Source organism: Periplaneta americana, chromosome 5 (genome assembly GCF_040183065.1).
Source record: "Periplaneta americana isolate PAMFEO1 chromosome 5, P.americana_PAMFEO1_priV1, whole genome shotgun sequence".
NCBI classification, from domain to species: domain Eukaryota; kingdom Metazoa; phylum Arthropoda; class Insecta; order Blattodea; family Blattidae; genus Periplaneta; species Periplaneta americana.
In genome coordinates, this window is record NC_091121.1 from 120,174,803 (window position 1) to 120,192,366 (window position 17,564).

General features: G+C 34.1%; 1 protein-coding gene across 1 annotated transcript in view; it reads left to right on the forward strand.

Annotated features, from left to right (window-relative positions):
• The window catches only part of aop (anterior open), a 268,646-nt gene that overhangs the window by 64,882 nt on the left and 186,200 nt on the right, over positions 1-17,564 (forward strand). Inside the window, exon 2 of the mRNA XM_069826438.1 lies at positions 13,813-13,906. The gene's annotated coding sequence lies outside the window, so the exon portion shown is untranslated. The remainder of the gene's footprint in view (positions 1-13,812; positions 13,907-17,564) is intronic.

Consider the following 17,564-nt stretch of genomic DNA (forward strand, 5'->3'; position numbering starts at 1 on the left):
CGGCCAGTGCTGCATCAGGAAGTATCGATACGAGGAAGATGACCGCGCGACCGAGCCGGTCCGTTATCTCACCTATTGGTGTCCTCCACGCTACCTGCAACAACCGTGTCTTCATCTCGCCCGGGGTGCCTCCACTTCCTCCCTGGGTCGTCGGGTAAGGGTACCGCTATTTAATTATTACAACCGCAATTCAAAAACTAATACGACTTTTTAATATAAACGCGGGCTTTAAAAAAACTTCGCTACAACTTATTTCTCATGCTGAACACGACATCCCTCTGCCAGTGTACACCGCTTTTACGACATAATGCAGTATCCCTTCTTGACCCAAGGTCAAGTGAACAATACAGCTTCATCCAAATTAGGCTTAATTTTTAAAATACGTATCCATTTAATAGATTTACAACTTCTTATGATATTTTGCAAGACAGAAGGAAGTGAAGATTTATTTATGTCCCCGAGAACTGGAGATGCTTTCCTGTTACGGAAATTCATGTCTAGTGTAGTCAATAACCCCAATAACCTTGCTCAGAAAAAAAAAGTAACCTAAAGAACTTGTGACGCTGAATAATAATAATAATAATAATAATAATAATAATAATAATAATAATAATAATAATGCGCTGGACAACAGCCATTGGCCAATGAAAGTCCAGCACAGTGATACAATTAATACATTAAAATGAACAACTATGGTACAAATTAAATAATTAAGATAATAAAATGAAGAACATAGATTACAATGATTAATTTACAAGAATTAATACTATAAAATTTTAGGGAAAGGAGTTGATTCTTACAAAAGTATTACCAATTTGTGTATAAGAATTATGCAAATAATATTAGCAAAGACATTGCCATATTCTAATACTTCTATACATTGAATGATCGAAATCGCCTAAATGTAAGTTAGCATTTTTAATACATCTGGAGACCGGCGAAGAAGATTTAGAATTTATAATATAGAAGAGTTTGTGTTGTCTCATGTCCTTCATAGGAATATGAAGGCTGACACTGTTTAAGAAATATTGACAATTAATGTCACCTTTAAGGACCTTATATAAGAATAAGTAATCGAGATCTTGACGTCTAGCATACAAGCTTGGACATTTAAAGTGCTCGCATTTTTTATCATAGTTATACCCAGAGTTATTAAGCAGAAATCTGTACGAACATAATGAAATAAATTTCCTTTCAGAATAATAATAACAATAATAATAATAATAATAATAACAACACCATATTTTAGTCTGTACTCTATAACCTGTTTCGGCTCAACACCCTGTCTCTTTCTAGGTTTTAAATGTCCATACTAATTTACTCTAATATACTAGCTGTTTTTCATATTATGGTAGATATTCAAATTTAAGCATAGGCGGAGCTAAAGGATTTCATTAGGGTGCCCATCGTGCAGCAACTTGTGTGATCTCGAACTACAGCTGGATTACTATAAAAAATTTCCTGTATTCTTACATGTTACATATTGTATTTACTCATTTTATGGCCAACGAAATAAGAAAAAAGTAATTATATTTGCAGCCTCTACATTCAAAGAAAATATATCCAAACACGTGCTATCAGCATCTGGTTCATCTGTGTTACTTAAAACTTGACATCATTAGTGCTTTTATTGTTTTGAAACCCATATTCATTACAGCTTAAAATATTAAGTCTTTGTAAATAATGAACTAGTATATATTTAATGCATTTTTCTTAATTTAGGGAAGTTCTATATGAGTGAAAAATCCATCTTTAATATAATTCATGTTATTTTTATCTTCTTATTAAAAATTGGAATTAGCTACTATTGCATTTTTTTAGTTATTTGAATAGCTACTTTGACGCAAACATACATTAAAAATTAAAAAAAGAGAGAAATAACTAGTGTTGTGGGATTTAATCGATTAATCTGATCGATCAATCGATCAATTTCTATTGTAAAATTAATCGATCAAAATATTTAATCGAATAATCAAGTCGATTAAAATTAATCGATTGTACTTGATATTAATTATTATTTTGTTAATGCAAACTCACAATAAAAATTCCGATAATATTCGTTTTTCAGAAATTTCTTATATACTTCAAACACGATAATACCGTTATTTTATAACTGCAGAGCAGGTAGCAGATACCATAGGGCAAATCTTTGCACAAACACTTCAGAAAGAGATTAAGATATGAGGACAGTGACCTGGTCTACCCCTATTGAAAGTTGAAACACATTACGAATCCTTATTAAGTTTGTCGACAGGTCTTCCTAGCATATTAAATACATACTTTTCTGGAATTCGCCCCTTTATCTCTTAGTCAAGGCTGCACTGTGTGCAAGTGAGAGACTAACTATATTCTTCTCTTTGTAAAATTTTGTAACCCGATTACAATAGGGGTCAGTCTGCTGTTCTGTTGCAGTCTTTTTACTGAGTTTCTAGATGAAGCTTGTGTGTTTAGTTTGCTAAACAAAAAAATAAAATTTCTGTGGTCTGTGTAAAAAGTGAAACTCCGTTATGTCACAGGCCTATGAGAATTTGAGAAGTAAACTCGGTGAAACGTTTAGATTTAAATTGAACGATCGTGGAGAAGTGCTTGACAGAAAAAAAAAACCGTGTTTAGTGATAATGGAAACATTGTTACTAAACGTAGGGCAGCATTTAATTCGGAACATGTGAATGCACTCACATGTTTAAAATCATGGATGAAATAGTTTTAACTAGGTAGTCTTCATACTTTTTTTTATTTGTGTTTGTCTCAAAAAATGCCAGGAGAATTGACACAATAAATTATAAGCCTACATGTATGTATGTATGTTAGTAAATAACTAAAATAGTATTCTTTTGTAATACAACGATACAGTATATACATGTATACTACATTTTATACTTATGCTTATCACCAAACACAAATTAAATTTAACAATAAATGTGTATTACAGTATATTAAAACTTTTTCAAATCGATCAAAGCTCGAGTAATATATCGATTAGCTTAATCTATCGAGTAATCGATTAAATTCAAATCGTTAATCGATTAAATATTTTGATCGATCGACAGCACTAGAAATAACACATAGAAAACAAGAACACAGACTTCGTTAGACTATTAAGAATCATCAGGATAACAAAAAACGTCTCTGGAAAGAAACCACGATCTTAAATATTCATCAGTGACTTCATCTGCACTGATGAATGGAAAGCAGTCTGCTTAGCAAAGGGGAAAAAGCCGAGTTTGTCCGTAAATACATGACCTGTACCGATACCATCCAGTGTTAGCCTTCATAACCAAATGTTGAGTGAGAAGAAAAAAATGATTATTTTCGGAATATTTTTGATGGAGTTTGATGCATTTGCGAGGCATTTCTTACAATCTATATATTTTAAAGGGTCCACAGATCCATTAGGAAGTGCCCAGGCACCCCTGACACCCCCGGCGCTACGTTTTTAATCTAAATGGTTGGATTATGAAAACAATACTTTCCCCTAGCCACTTAAGCCACCACAAGTCGAGCATTATAGGTCTGCAATCGAACTCCTGCGTCCTTTGATGAGGAGCTACTGCAATGGGCCTCCTGTCATATGAGTACGGAGTAGTTTCATGCCTTCCACTGGTCAAGAAACTCGACGTTCAGAATAGGCCTACATCGCATAGACATCATTATTAGGTCTTAAGCCTCATTAATAATTTTATTTCCGGCTAAATAGAGTAAAAAAACTTGTAATCTTTCATTAGATAGTTATAAATTATAACTACAGACAGTCGTAAAATGCACTTCTTGTTCTCATTATAAAAATCGTTTAACTAATAAAGGAAATATAATTACTTATAATTTTTTGGAAAACAGTGCCTGGAATCGTTAGTTCTTGTTTCATTTTAATAATTTGTAGTTACTAATTGTTTTCACCATTGCAAAGAACATTAAATGCATGTATTTTCCAGTTACGTTTACTTGTCATACTACTCAATTTCAAATGCGTATTACTTGGAAAAAGTTCCGTCTTATGCAACTTGGTCACAATATGTTATCACCGTCTGTTCAAACAAGGAAATGATACTGTTTCCGGCAGTGTTACCAGATCTCGAGGCCAAATAGCCTACGTTGTGTCAGTATTGCAGAAATACTGAAATAATTCTAAGCGTAAGTCTGCAAGATGACTTGAATAATACGTAAATATACAATATACAATTATTTGTAATATATATCTGTGCCTCTGTCGTAATTATTGCTGTGGACTTACAAAATACGTTATATTCAGCTGTGAGCAGTATGGCATGAAGAGAAATGCAAACAAGACGAACACCAAGGTTAACGGAAGAAAAAAAAGATAAACGTGCTAATTCTAAATGAAGCAGTACGACAAGTGGATAACTTCAAATACTTGGGGTGTACTAAAAGTAGTAACATGAACTGCTGCCAGGAAGTCAAAAGGAGAATAACAATTGCAAAGGAAGCTTTTAATATAAAAAGGTGCATCTTCTGACGACCTCTGAGAAAAGGACTAAGGAAGAGACTAGTGAAGTGCTTTGTGTGGAGTGTGGAATTATATGATCCACAAATATGGACATTACAACGAAGTGAAGAGAAACTACTAGAAGCATTTTAAATGTGGATATGGAGAAAACTGGAACGTGTGAAGTGGAGAGACAGAATAAGAAATGAAGCTGTGTTTGAAAGTGTGGGTGAACAAAGAATGATGCTGAAATGCGGAAACTGACCAGGAAGAGGAAAAGGAATTGGTTGGTCCACTGGATAAGAAGAAACTGTCTGCTGAAGGATGCACTGAAAGGAGTGCTGAACGAGAAAAAATTCGGGGCAGAAGAAGATACTAGATGACAGACAGCATTAAAATATATGGATCATATTCAGAGATTAAGAGAAAGGTGGAAAATAGGAAAGACTGGAGAATACTATGAATGAATGATGATATAGTACCCCTTCCTTCTCGCATGTTTGCGTCACGTGAATAGAGACATTTGGAAGCATATTTTGTTCACCGGGATATGCAGGGCGTTAACCATTTTATGGTGGCTCACAAGCAGGCAAAACTGTCACTAGTCAACATAGTCGGATTTAAAAGGGCAATTAAAGAATCAGAATTATTACTCGCTAAGACGAGCAGACGAATGCCCTGGGTATACTGTATAGAATATGAAGAAGGAAGTTCTCTGGAACTATTACATTATATCTCTGTTAAGTGTTGTCACTCAACCCTTCCTATAATAAACATTTTATATTATTTGCAGGTCAGTCAACTTAACTGACGGGTTTTCACCAAAGGGAACCAGAGTTCATTCGCGAGTAGATCTTGTGAACAAAAACGACATGTAAGTTACGTAGCTCGTCCTCAGCCCAGCATATTACATTCTCATTGCCTCTCCGTAGTCTATCTACTAGGGGAAAACGCAATTAGTAAGGACAATCATTTTACGTGTCGGTAGTGTATTTTTAAACTTTGTATGCAAAATAAATACTGTACTTATGAAACATTAATAAGTTACTTAAAATAATTTAGTGCGCACGTCTGGGAGGGAAGACAGAGGGAGATAAATCACAGTATTTTGTATACAAACAGAGAAATGTTTGTTATGTTGTTGGAATATATTTTCAAATGGTCAGAATTATTTTTGTACAACTGACAACGCTGGTTTCCGGGCTGCCTGGAAGTTGATACATTTGTACCCAGTGCAATATGAGTGTAACACAAGCGACGCAACGTGTCACAATCCAAATAACCTTAATTTGGTTTCACTTAAGACCGAAATTGATAGTCCATGCACCAATTCAGTGCAAGAGGAAACTTGGAACCATTATTCCAGCAATGAGATTGCAATTTCATTCCTTCGATTCTTACATATGCAAAACGAAATGGCAGTGGGATAAGTGCGTACCACTCCGGAGAACATAGGTTCCAATCCCGGCTAGTTCAAGTGAATATTGAAGTAGATGGAGATGGTATTTGGCGTGTTTTCTCGGGCTACTCCCATTTCCATAACTACAATATTTTGTTCCATAATTCATTCAGAGAAATCGAAAAGTAATTGTGCAGGCTCAAGTAAATGCCTACATAAGAATACGCAGCCACCGTCCTGCAGCTGGATGGCCTTATCGAACATTAAGTGGGAGTAACTTGTCTTCTTGTCATTTCTATATTTGTTAAGAGTAAACAGATGTCAGTCTTACAATTAAGACGTGTAAGCAGTTATCTCTCAAATGGGCAAATATGTGTAAAACATGAACCGCACTTGTTCCGTTTGACTTAAGATACGTCGCTTTATGGTTACAATCTGTAATGATAATCCTTTATTAAACTTCCCATTCAACTATAAAGACGATGATACGATAATTAAGCTATTTATAGAAGTAAAAATCTAAAAATGTTTTATGTTAATATTATTAATATTTTCATTCATTCATAGTGTTCTGCCCAAGGGCATGTCTTTCACTGCAAACCCAGCATTCTCCAGTCTTTTCTATTTTCTGCCTTCCTCTTTGTCTCCTCATATGATCCATTATTATTATTATTATTATTATTATTATTATTATTATTATTATTATTATTATTATACTTCATTGTAGGACTCATAACGAGACAATAATTGTGATGCTGAAGAAAATAATTTGAAGATTTTCACGGAAATGCACATTTTCCAGTATCCTTAGGCTACACCGAAAAGATTGTTTTCAACGCCACCTGTCTGTCGTTCCGTCCATTTCTAAGGCCGGCACCATACTGCATCACATTCTGTCTCGAACACAACTGTTTTGTCTTGGACCGTTGGATGTGACGATGATTACACGCATTCTTATGACACTTCGTCCGACGTAATATGCTGAAGTCTCATGTCATAAGAGTGCGTGTAATCATCGTCACATCGAACTGTCCGAAACAGAATATCCGATGCAGTGTGCTTCCGACCTAAACGTTCAATGATTTCTCTTACATTACCGAACGGATTTGGTTCATATTCACTATTTACTAATCAATTAAATCACAGTGATACACATAAAATATAAACATTTTACGCAAAAAGTTAAGGGGTATTTATTTTTAAAAAGAGCACAAAATAACTGTTTGCTTCAAAACTTTTCAAACTATCTCGTATTAACTTTTATCCTTAGATAAGATAAAGTAATAAAATAAATGATAAATGAAGTGGTACATAGAATATATGTTCATATGCGTGTGTATGATAAATTCATCACGTACAAAATTAAACCTTCAATCGGAAATAAGGCACACTTAAAAAAATACCTACAGGTATTACTTTACAAAATTAACGTAATACTTTCCATACTTTGGTTTCCTCGGAAGAATTAATACGTTCACCACTCCACTTCCAATTGAAACATTTCTTAGACACTCTTACTGCTTAAATATATCGAGGGCACTACACCAGAAAGGCGTATCAATAAATGCAGCGTTATTGAAATATTTTAATGGAACTATTTATATTGGAAACAATCGTTTGAGAATTACAATGAATATGGAGAAGAATTAAAGAAAACAACTTCTTAAGTGTAGACAAGGACAGGTAAATTATTCTTTATTTAAATGGCTTTAATGTAAGCTTGCAGTTTTTTTTTTGATACGCCCTTCTGGCATGAACCCTCGATATCTAGTCCACTGCTGTGGAGCGAGGGTTAGCATGTCTGTCCATGAAACGAACGGGCCCGGGTTTAAATCCCAGTTGGGACAAGTTACCTGGTTGAGGTTTTTTCCTGGGTTTTCCCTCAAGAGCAAATGCTGGATAACTTTCGGCGCTGGACCCTGGACTCATTTCTCTGGCATTACCACCTTCATCTCACTCAGATGCTAGATATCCATTGCAGTTGACAAAACGTCGTAAAACAAATCAATTAAAAAAAAGAAAAAACGATATCAACACAGATTGAAAACTAAGGCAACGAATGCAAAGCATAGGAGATGCGACTTAAATTATGCAAGAGGTCGGTAAGAAGCAATATGTCCCATGATTACTCGCCACAAATACTAGATTCTTGTCAAAAATAATTTGGTTAAGATGATCTGACTTCGGTACACAATAGTCCACTCGAACCGAATCGGAGTCGGCCTCGGTAGCGTAGTTGGTATAGCGCTGGCCTTCTATACTCGAAGTTGCGGGTTCGATCCCGGCCCAGGTCGATGGCATTTAAGTGTGTTTAAATGCGACAGGCTCATGTCAGTAGATTTACTGGCATGTAAAAAGAACTCCTGCGGGACAAAATTCCGGCACACTGGCGAGGCTGATATAACCTCTGCAGTTGCGAGCGTCGTTAAATAAACCATAATTTATTTTCAGAACCGGAGTAGAGGACTGTAATTCTTCTTTGTCCAGCTATATCTTTTCTTTTGTATGCAACTTCTTATTGAGGATCGAGGTCCCGAGCAGAATAATTATTATACATTTCGAAAAGTCATTGGAAATGTTCGAGAAAGTAAGGCAACATGTTTCTTGAATCTTGAATTCATGATTATATTTTCAATACAGTAATGTTTGCAGATAATCAAGTTATTGTACAAATTCAGAAAATCAACTTAAGTTAGCCACTCAGCAATTTTCTTTTTTACTAATGGCGAGTAGCAAGCGGAAGAATGGAAACTCGTTCGCGCGCTATTTCTTATACATCCCTGCCCTACATAAGAGCAGATGGGAAGATGATTTTCCTGTGCGATTGGAACGGTTCGATAGGTCCATCCACCTGATGATAATGATGATGATTATGATACGCCCCAGTTCGGACTTTGTCACTTATCCTCCGCTTTTCTCTTTCTTTAGACAACAATGAACATTAGTAGGACTTCGAAAGAGAATTAGCAGTGACTTTTTGCTGCTGTTACCATTCATTAAAAATGAAAAACGCATTTAATATTCTTCGAAGGCAATGCCAAGTTCTCGTTAATTATATTAGTTTTTAATTCACTGACATGGTTTGACATTTTAGTCTTTATACTGTAATACTATGATGTGTACAATATTGCCAATGTAGTGTCACGATGACTCCTATGCGAGATTTTCCGCGTACACATTCTAAGGAATATAGTAGAAAAAGGAACAAAGTATTATTTGCATAAACATGAAATTAATTATTTCTGTCAATTAAGCAGCAGTGGAGAAGCACTTGACCAGTCTTTTTCTTTGCTTGATTGCTTAACGACGCTGTATCAGCTACTAGATTATTTAGCGTAGGTGGATTTGGTGATAGTAAGATGGTATTTGGCGAGATGTGGCCGAGGATTCGCCGTAGATTACTTGACATTCAGCAGACCAACGCGCCTGCCTCCTGAGCTACGCCTGTGGCCAGCTAAGTCATTAGGGCACTTAAATGGAACAATGTCTCTCGCTGAGTGAGCTAAGACACAGCTCTCTCTACCACAGAATCCTTATGTAACACATGAAGAAATTCACAACCAGGAAAAAACGGTCGGACCGAATAGACAAGTGCACTGTGAATTCAAGTGTGCTCCTGCAATGGCGAGAAAAAGATCCGTTTTCTAACAGATAAATGATCACTGCTTACTGCATATTTCAACTACTAGTAACTACCCACGTAGCTCAGTGGTAGCGCACTTGCCTCTTAATCGGGAGTTACGTTCGGGCGTGGGTTCGATTCCCTTCTGGGCTAGTAACATGATTAGGTTTTGTTCTCTGACATTTTCTTCAACTGTATAACTAGCCTAATACTTAGACTCGTTTCGCCAAATTCCATCTCTCTGTTATCAGTTCCACCAACGCTAAATCACTGCTTATCATCTCATGCAATATTTAAACTTGCGTGTATTTTTGACGTCTGCTTTAAGGGACGATGAGTGAAATTTCTGTTTTGTACATTTTTTTAAGCTAGAGATTTGATTTTTTGTACACATACTGCTAATGATATCAATATTTATGTGTTTAAGTTTCATGTTTATAGACTGAGTAGTTTAAGAATTATTTAAATAAACATAATAATTTGCGTATATTAAAAATGTTTCTTCTACCCCAAATTTTAAGAATCTTGTCTGATTTTTTTTATGTCTTTAGAAAGTTTCTACGTTCTCATATTTTTTAGTTTTACCTAGGAAATATAGGAGGAAAAAATTAAATCTGTTCATATTCAAATTTATAAAATTTACACAATAGAAGCACACATTTATTTTTTTATTAAATTTATTTTCTTTTTTGAACAAATGCAAACATAACATTGTTAAGTATACTTCAAAGAACATGCAGTAAACAATTCAGCTTCCTAGCATAAAATTTATGGAATTCTTAGCAAATGCAGAGAAGTGACCAAAAAGGTACGGGAAAATGAGTTTAAAAGTTTGCATGCATTTTAAACTTTATGACTGCTGTCTTTTTAAGATAGTGTAATTACTGTCAACCGTTGTAGTAGGCATTATACTTTCATTTTCTACAAAAAAAAAAAAAACGATTTTTGACCCACAATTACCTAATTTTCACCCATATCACCCTTACGATTTCTCGTCCGAATTATTCGAAATTTCGGTCTAATGCGATTCTACTGAATCAAATGTGTGTTACAATTGGGAATTGTTCCTTTTTTATGCAATTCTAACATTTTTATGTCATTTCATCCATCATATCTACATTAGACAGAAAGTGAAGTACAAATATCTGTATTTAATACAGTCTATTTCTATCGATAGAAGTTGTGGATTTTATGTAACCTCGAAATGAAACAAACGTCGCATCCTTCCGCTGCTTTACCTCGTTCCTGAATTCCTGCACTTTCTGTCTGAAAGGGAGCGACAAATATGAGGAAATGAAAACAGGTCGAGTTGTATCTAATCTAAAAATAACAAAGATTCCTTTGCCTCGAGGAATAATCGCGACCCTTGGGCGGGCGGGCTGCCTGGGAACGGCTCACTTCCTCTTCCTGATTCGTCTTCTCGCTCGACACAACTGTAAACTACCGTTGAACATAGACACTCACTCGCTTTTCGACATACACAGTGAGAATTCTTGGCTGCTCTCCGCTGCAATAGCTAGTTTTTCCTCGCTTCATTTTTCGTGCGGCTGCAAGGATAAGAGACTGTAACAATTTTAGCCGTCTGTATACAATTGTTTGGAAGAAAGCAATACTGCTTTTTACACTTAATTTTTTAAGGGGCTCGGAATATTAATTTTTGTAAATAGTTTTATACTGCTGCTACTACTACTACTACGCATGCGAATTTGAAAAGTTGTGCTTCTTGCAGTTGCAAGTTATTTTTGATAATTCCACGGTAACATTTTTCAGTTCATCACTAAACTTATCGATGCATGCTCAATTGACCAATGACAATCGAACTGCTCAAACTAATAAGTGATTTTTTTTCTCTCCAATGAATTCAATTGTTTTCTTCCAAGATGGTGGAATAATGAAGTGAAAGGGATTCAAACGTTTACATTAAGTAGGCTACAAAAGGTCAACATGGAACTGTCAATTATAACAATAATAAATTGTATTATTAATTATCATTAAAATGAATTCGCAATAAAATATATATTGTAATGTATAATTTTCAAATACAACTAAACAATACCTAGTTATGTTATGTATAAAAGGTGATTCACGAGGATTTACCGTCCCTTACGGAGCTTATTTCCGAAGACAAGCTGAGCAAAAAATGTCATATAAACATTTGTCCTAATCTCAATATTTTCAGAGTTACACAAATTTGAAATTGTTTGTAAAATACCATTATTCTTGAGTTTTAAGGGTAAAAGAATATTAGGTCTACAGATAAAGAATGAACTATTCAGGAATATCATTTCTTTAATCAGCTAATATTCTGAAGCTAAAAATGTGTTGCGAATTTCATAGTTGCTTCGTACAGATTTTTTTTTTTTCGACTTTTAACTACAAAATTACATTTTCTTACGCATTTGGCACAACAATTGTTACAATTCACGCCACTCTTGTAGATTCTTCAAGACTGTACATTAGGATACATAATTAAACTGTAAAGAATCAAGTTCCTAAAGTTGTACGATTTGTAACAATTTTTGTGATAAGTGGGAATTGAAAAACAAAATCTGTACAAAGCAACTGACAACACATTTTTAACTTCAGAATATTAACCAATTAAAGAAATGGTACTTTTGAATAGTTCATTCTCTATCTGTAATATTCTTTTACCCTTAAAACTAAAGAAAAAAGGTATTTCACTAACAACTTCAAATTAGTGTAACTCTGAAAATATTGAGATTGGAACACATGATTATATGACATTTTTGCTCAGTGTGTCTATATAAGGTATATAAACAATTTAATGCTTTTTCATATTTAAGTATAAAAATTAGGGTGCCATTTGAAATTTCTAAAGAGAGGAGGCCCGGGAAGATAGGGGTGAATTCTAAAATCAAATTAAGTCCGGTTTCAGACGTCCCCCTCAATATCTAAACTGACGTGTTTTTTGTTTAAATTTAATTCAATTTAAATAGTTATTTAGACTGGGAAGTTTTGAAATGAAACCCCTGTATACGCATTTTTCTCACAAGTTATATTTTTGACTCAGTGTGTTTTGCTTGTAAACTGACGATATGACAATTGCCTATTTGCGAAGCAGTGGGTTACAAAACACTGTTTTAAACGTTGAAAGCTTTTTTGAAGGTTCGTAAACTACAGAACAGAACATGTTATAGCTAAACTCTTAACCCTGAACACACACTATCAATGGTAAAATAATGTGCTTGACTAGGCGACAATCGTATATTGATTGCTGCCAGTTGCAACGTCACATTACTCACAACGTGCAAGAAAGACACTTAACCATTCTAATTATACATAGTAAGAGTTTCACATTTAGAATTTCTTTTTAATTAATTCCATATTTTGAGGAGTCTGTCTCGTTCAGAGGGTCCCAACTTCAATCTTAAGAATACTAGGATTGTGCTTTGAAATAGTAATGCTAGTAAATAAATTTTAAATAATTTTCTGACAAGAATAACTTTGAAACCATAAAATAAAATGTTAAATACTGTATGTAAGTTTTTCTCACGTAGTGTATATAAAAATGTGTACTATACCCGGAAATATGGATAAATACGGGAATAAAATATCTTTTACATCACTCCAAATAAGTTATCCTAATTCGTAAATATGACAAAATTTTAACTGTAGGCAATGGGAAAAAAAGTATTTACATAGAAATCCCAGACCTGATTATAACGTATCAACAAATATGCTACAACAGGGTATTAGATTAACGAAATTAAGTACATTTTATGGATCAGTAAGTTTAGAGATATCACCCTTTTTCTGTAAAGTATGTCACTGACAAAGCTGATGTCACAGAAGAATTGAAATTGTAGATCATCCCAATTATTATTTATTTATTTATTTATGTAATTTATTTATTTGTTTAATTAATTTATTTATTTAATTTATTTATTTTATTTTATTTTATTTATTTTATTTATTTATTTATTTAATTTATTTATTTAATTAATTTAATTTATTTATTTATTCATTTATTCATTCATTCATTCATTCATTTATTTATTTGAAAGTACATACACATTACTGTCCATAAAAGTACCTTCTTAAAATTTTTATCTTACAAGAAAATAGTTAATAATGTAAAACAAATTTATATTTGCAGCAGAGTATTATAACATACAATGAGTAAACTGAATAATGTGAATATACTAAATATGAGAGAGAGAGAGAGAGAGAGAGAGAGAGCTTCTTAATTAACTAAATTTGCATAAATGTGTTTCTTAAACATATCATATTCTGTTCCTGAAAATCAATATCATTGGAACTGTTTAACTTATTATAAAGGGACAACATTCTGATTAGGGGTGATTTTTTTTTATGTTTCTGTTGCAGACTTGGCGGTTGGTGAGCTTTCGCACACCTCAGCGAGATTAGCCTCCACGGAGTTACGTTCAGAATTAAATGACCACATTACAAGTTTAATTCCGTAAGTATATTTTATCATTTATTAGTAGTAATTTTAATGTTATTTTTTATATTATTCAACGAAGTTGTACTACAGTGACTGATGTTTGTGAAACTAGTAGTATATTATGTTACCTACAGTACGTCTTCCAATGATAAGATTTCACTTAAAATCTGTGGAACGTTTTATCTAAACAGAGCACCAGATAATGACATGTCGAAAAAAGATATTCAAGATATCGAACTTGCATTTTCGTAAAAAACAAACTGAACTTAACAATCTAAAATAAAATATAGAGATTATAGGATATTTGTGGAAATGCAGCTATGCACAGTTACTACGTTAACTAATAGAATCGGTTGTTTGAGAAACCACACATGTCCATAGCTAAAGCAAAGGACGTGCGGTTTCTAAAACAAGCGATTCAATATCAACACATGGGATGCTATTCATAGACATTTCGCGGCACGCGCTACGAGCGTACTAAGCTAGCCCCGGCTATCCACTGGTTACTAGTACAGAATTCAAATCATATCCTATCGCTAACACTAGTTTATGAATACGAAAAACGCTGATCATCCACCGGAAGCCCGCGCTAAAAATGTCTATGAATACGGCCCATGATGTTTATAACGTCCAGTGTTTGTACTTCCTGCATTTCAAAGCGCCTTTAAGAATTCTCTTAAAATTATTTTAAGAGCCTCGAGAACTCTAATATATGTACACTATTGCAGAAATCACATTTCATATATAAGTAGCACCAAACACAAATGACAGCCTATTGAGCAAGGGGTCGAAATCGGGGAAGTTCACTGTAACCATAGTCTTTCTTTTCCTGTAAGTCTTGTCTCTTTCATCTTCGTGCATTTTTTATTTTTCATTTATTTGTTTCTCATTTTCCTTTCCATATACTTTTTCATCTTTCTTACTGCCATATTCTCTTCCTAATTTTCCCTTATGCATTTCATTCTTTTTCTGCTTTTGTTTTTTATTTTTCCCCAAGGGATTTCCCTGATTCTCGGAAAAAATTGTAGCCTCATTTCTACCTATTCTACTCAGCACTTATACTTTATTGTATTTATGGTGTCCTGCGGCTATGGTAATAATGTTTCTCTACCTAAAATTTCACTTAATCTCTTAAGCATATAAATCTACGAGTGGATCTTCAAATAGCAAATCGCAATTACACACCTTTTACAAAGCATTTCTTGCTTTATATCAGAGTTAACCACAATTCCATGTGCTTGCACGCCGGAACCAAACTATCAGAATTAATACTGAAGCACAGTAGGAGGGATCCTTATATATAGGGACATCATTTTATTTTTACTTCAATTTTTATTGTACCTGAGTTTTTGTATGTACTTCACTCCCATCCCTTCTACTAATGAAGTTCCAACCATAGACAAATAAATAGAAAGACCACCAACTCAATGCATTACCTTCGACACGCTATTGACGCGACGTCGAGACACTCGGCGGCAAAACATCGGAACTACATCTCGTTACACATAGCGGCAGAATGCGGAACTACATCCCTTGTTACACGGCCCGATCGGTATTACAGGTATCCGTTATGCCAACATTAGAGCACGATCGGTTCTGCAGATACCTATTATACCAACACATACTGGTATTTTTCATATCGCCAAAGGAGTGTGTAATGGTTTATCAGTTTAAATAACATGTTTAACCACAATATTTATATCACATTTTTGTTTTAACATGTGAATATAAATATAATGGTTGAACATGAAACTGAAAACCATTAACACACTCCCTCTTTTAACACCGTCATTTAACCCTTTTATTAAATTAATTTATCAAATTTGACTAATAAAAGTTTTTGCATCTTCTAGATCAAATATGTAATTGAGATACAGGATGCGAATAGGATAGGATACTTCTCTCCAAAACACCTTAAGCACTATTTTTAAATAATGTTATGTATCATGTATTCGAAGATAAAAACAAAGATTGACTTTGGAATATTGACTTCGAAGTTATTATTGGTCAGTTATATAATTATAATTCGCTCTTAATTTTTTTATGTCAAACATTAGCTTGAAAATAGTCATAAGATGTTTTGCTGTGACACAGTACAACGCACGTTCATAAACATTTATAAAACACCACTTTATTTGTTTTACACCGTCAGAGCTGAACATCTATTCTTAAAAGTAACTGCCATTAGTTTAATATATGGATATTAAAAATCTAAGTAATCAATAATCACCACTGATAAGGAATACAAAGAAAACTATTTGTCTACAACAGACATAAAAACACCATTAAGAAATACAAGTAAAAAAATTATTTTTCATTCTCTGATGTATAGTTGATTCAAAACACTGAACATATTAGAAAAAGTGCAATACAATTTATTAGAGATAAGTCTATACTTCGCAACATTTCCTAATTTTGAGCTTTGATACTGAGTGTTTGATTTGGTTGTGGCCCCATTGCTCAAAATATGTTGTTGTTGTATTCTAATGCTAGGGGTTTGACAAAGTCATTTGACCTCTTGCACTCCAATATTTTTCGAAGATATTATCATGGCCAGCCACTGAAGCACAGATTTTGAGGTGTTCCGAATCCATTTCTTGGTTTGAGTTGCACAGTGGGTAGTTAGGGGACTGATATATTCCAATTCTATGCAGGTGTTTGTTTGGCCAGACAGTCATGGCCTGTTGCCAATCTAAATGCAGCTACAGACGATTTTCGTGGTAAATCGGGAATTAACTGTGGATTATGATGCAGAGAGTTCCATTTTTTCCCTTGAGATTTGTGTTATCAAATTTTGTTTGTTGAAGTCTAAGTATGTAGATTTAATAAATCTTTTCACTGAGTAATACGTAGATTTAGTAACAGGTCTGTGAGTAGCAGTGCTGCCCTTCTTTGCTAAAGCATCCGCATTCTCGTTTCCCAGGATTCCACAATGGGATGGTATCCACTGGAATACAATTCTTTTATTGAGTGATATTAATTGAGAGAGCATTTTAGTTCTTTCTGCTGTTTGAGATGAAAGTATGTATTTAGAGACTATTGATAGAATAGCTGCTTTGGAGTCTGACAATATAACTGCATTCTTAAATTTATTGATGTGGCATAGAAGATTCCTGAGACTTTCACTTATTACAATGATTTCTCCGTCAAAACTTGTTGTTCCATATCCAAGAGATCTATAAAGTGAGAAGAGACAAAATATTGTACCATATTTACTCTCTTCTTAGCTGATGTTATACAAGCATTCCATTATAAAAAATTTAGTTCCTTCTGTACCATTAAAGTAGTCCCGCCCAGAAATCCGATTGGGGGACTATTTTGTTGCATAGAATTGGAATGTATCAGTCTCCTAACTGTCCATTGTGCTACTCAAACCAAGAAATGGATTCGGAACACCTCAAAATCTGTGCTTCAGTGGCTGACCATGACAATAATTTTGAAAAATACTAGAGTGCAAGAGGTCAAATGACTTTATCGTCAAATGCCTGGCATTAGAAAACATCAACATATTTACTCTGGTCATGATAATATCTTTGAAAAATATTGGAATGCAAGAGGTCAAATGACTTTATTGTCAAACGCCTGACATTAGAAAACAACAACATATTTACTCTCTAAAAATTCTAAATAATGCACCCAAATCTCACCAGTTGCAGAAGCTGCAGATTCGTAT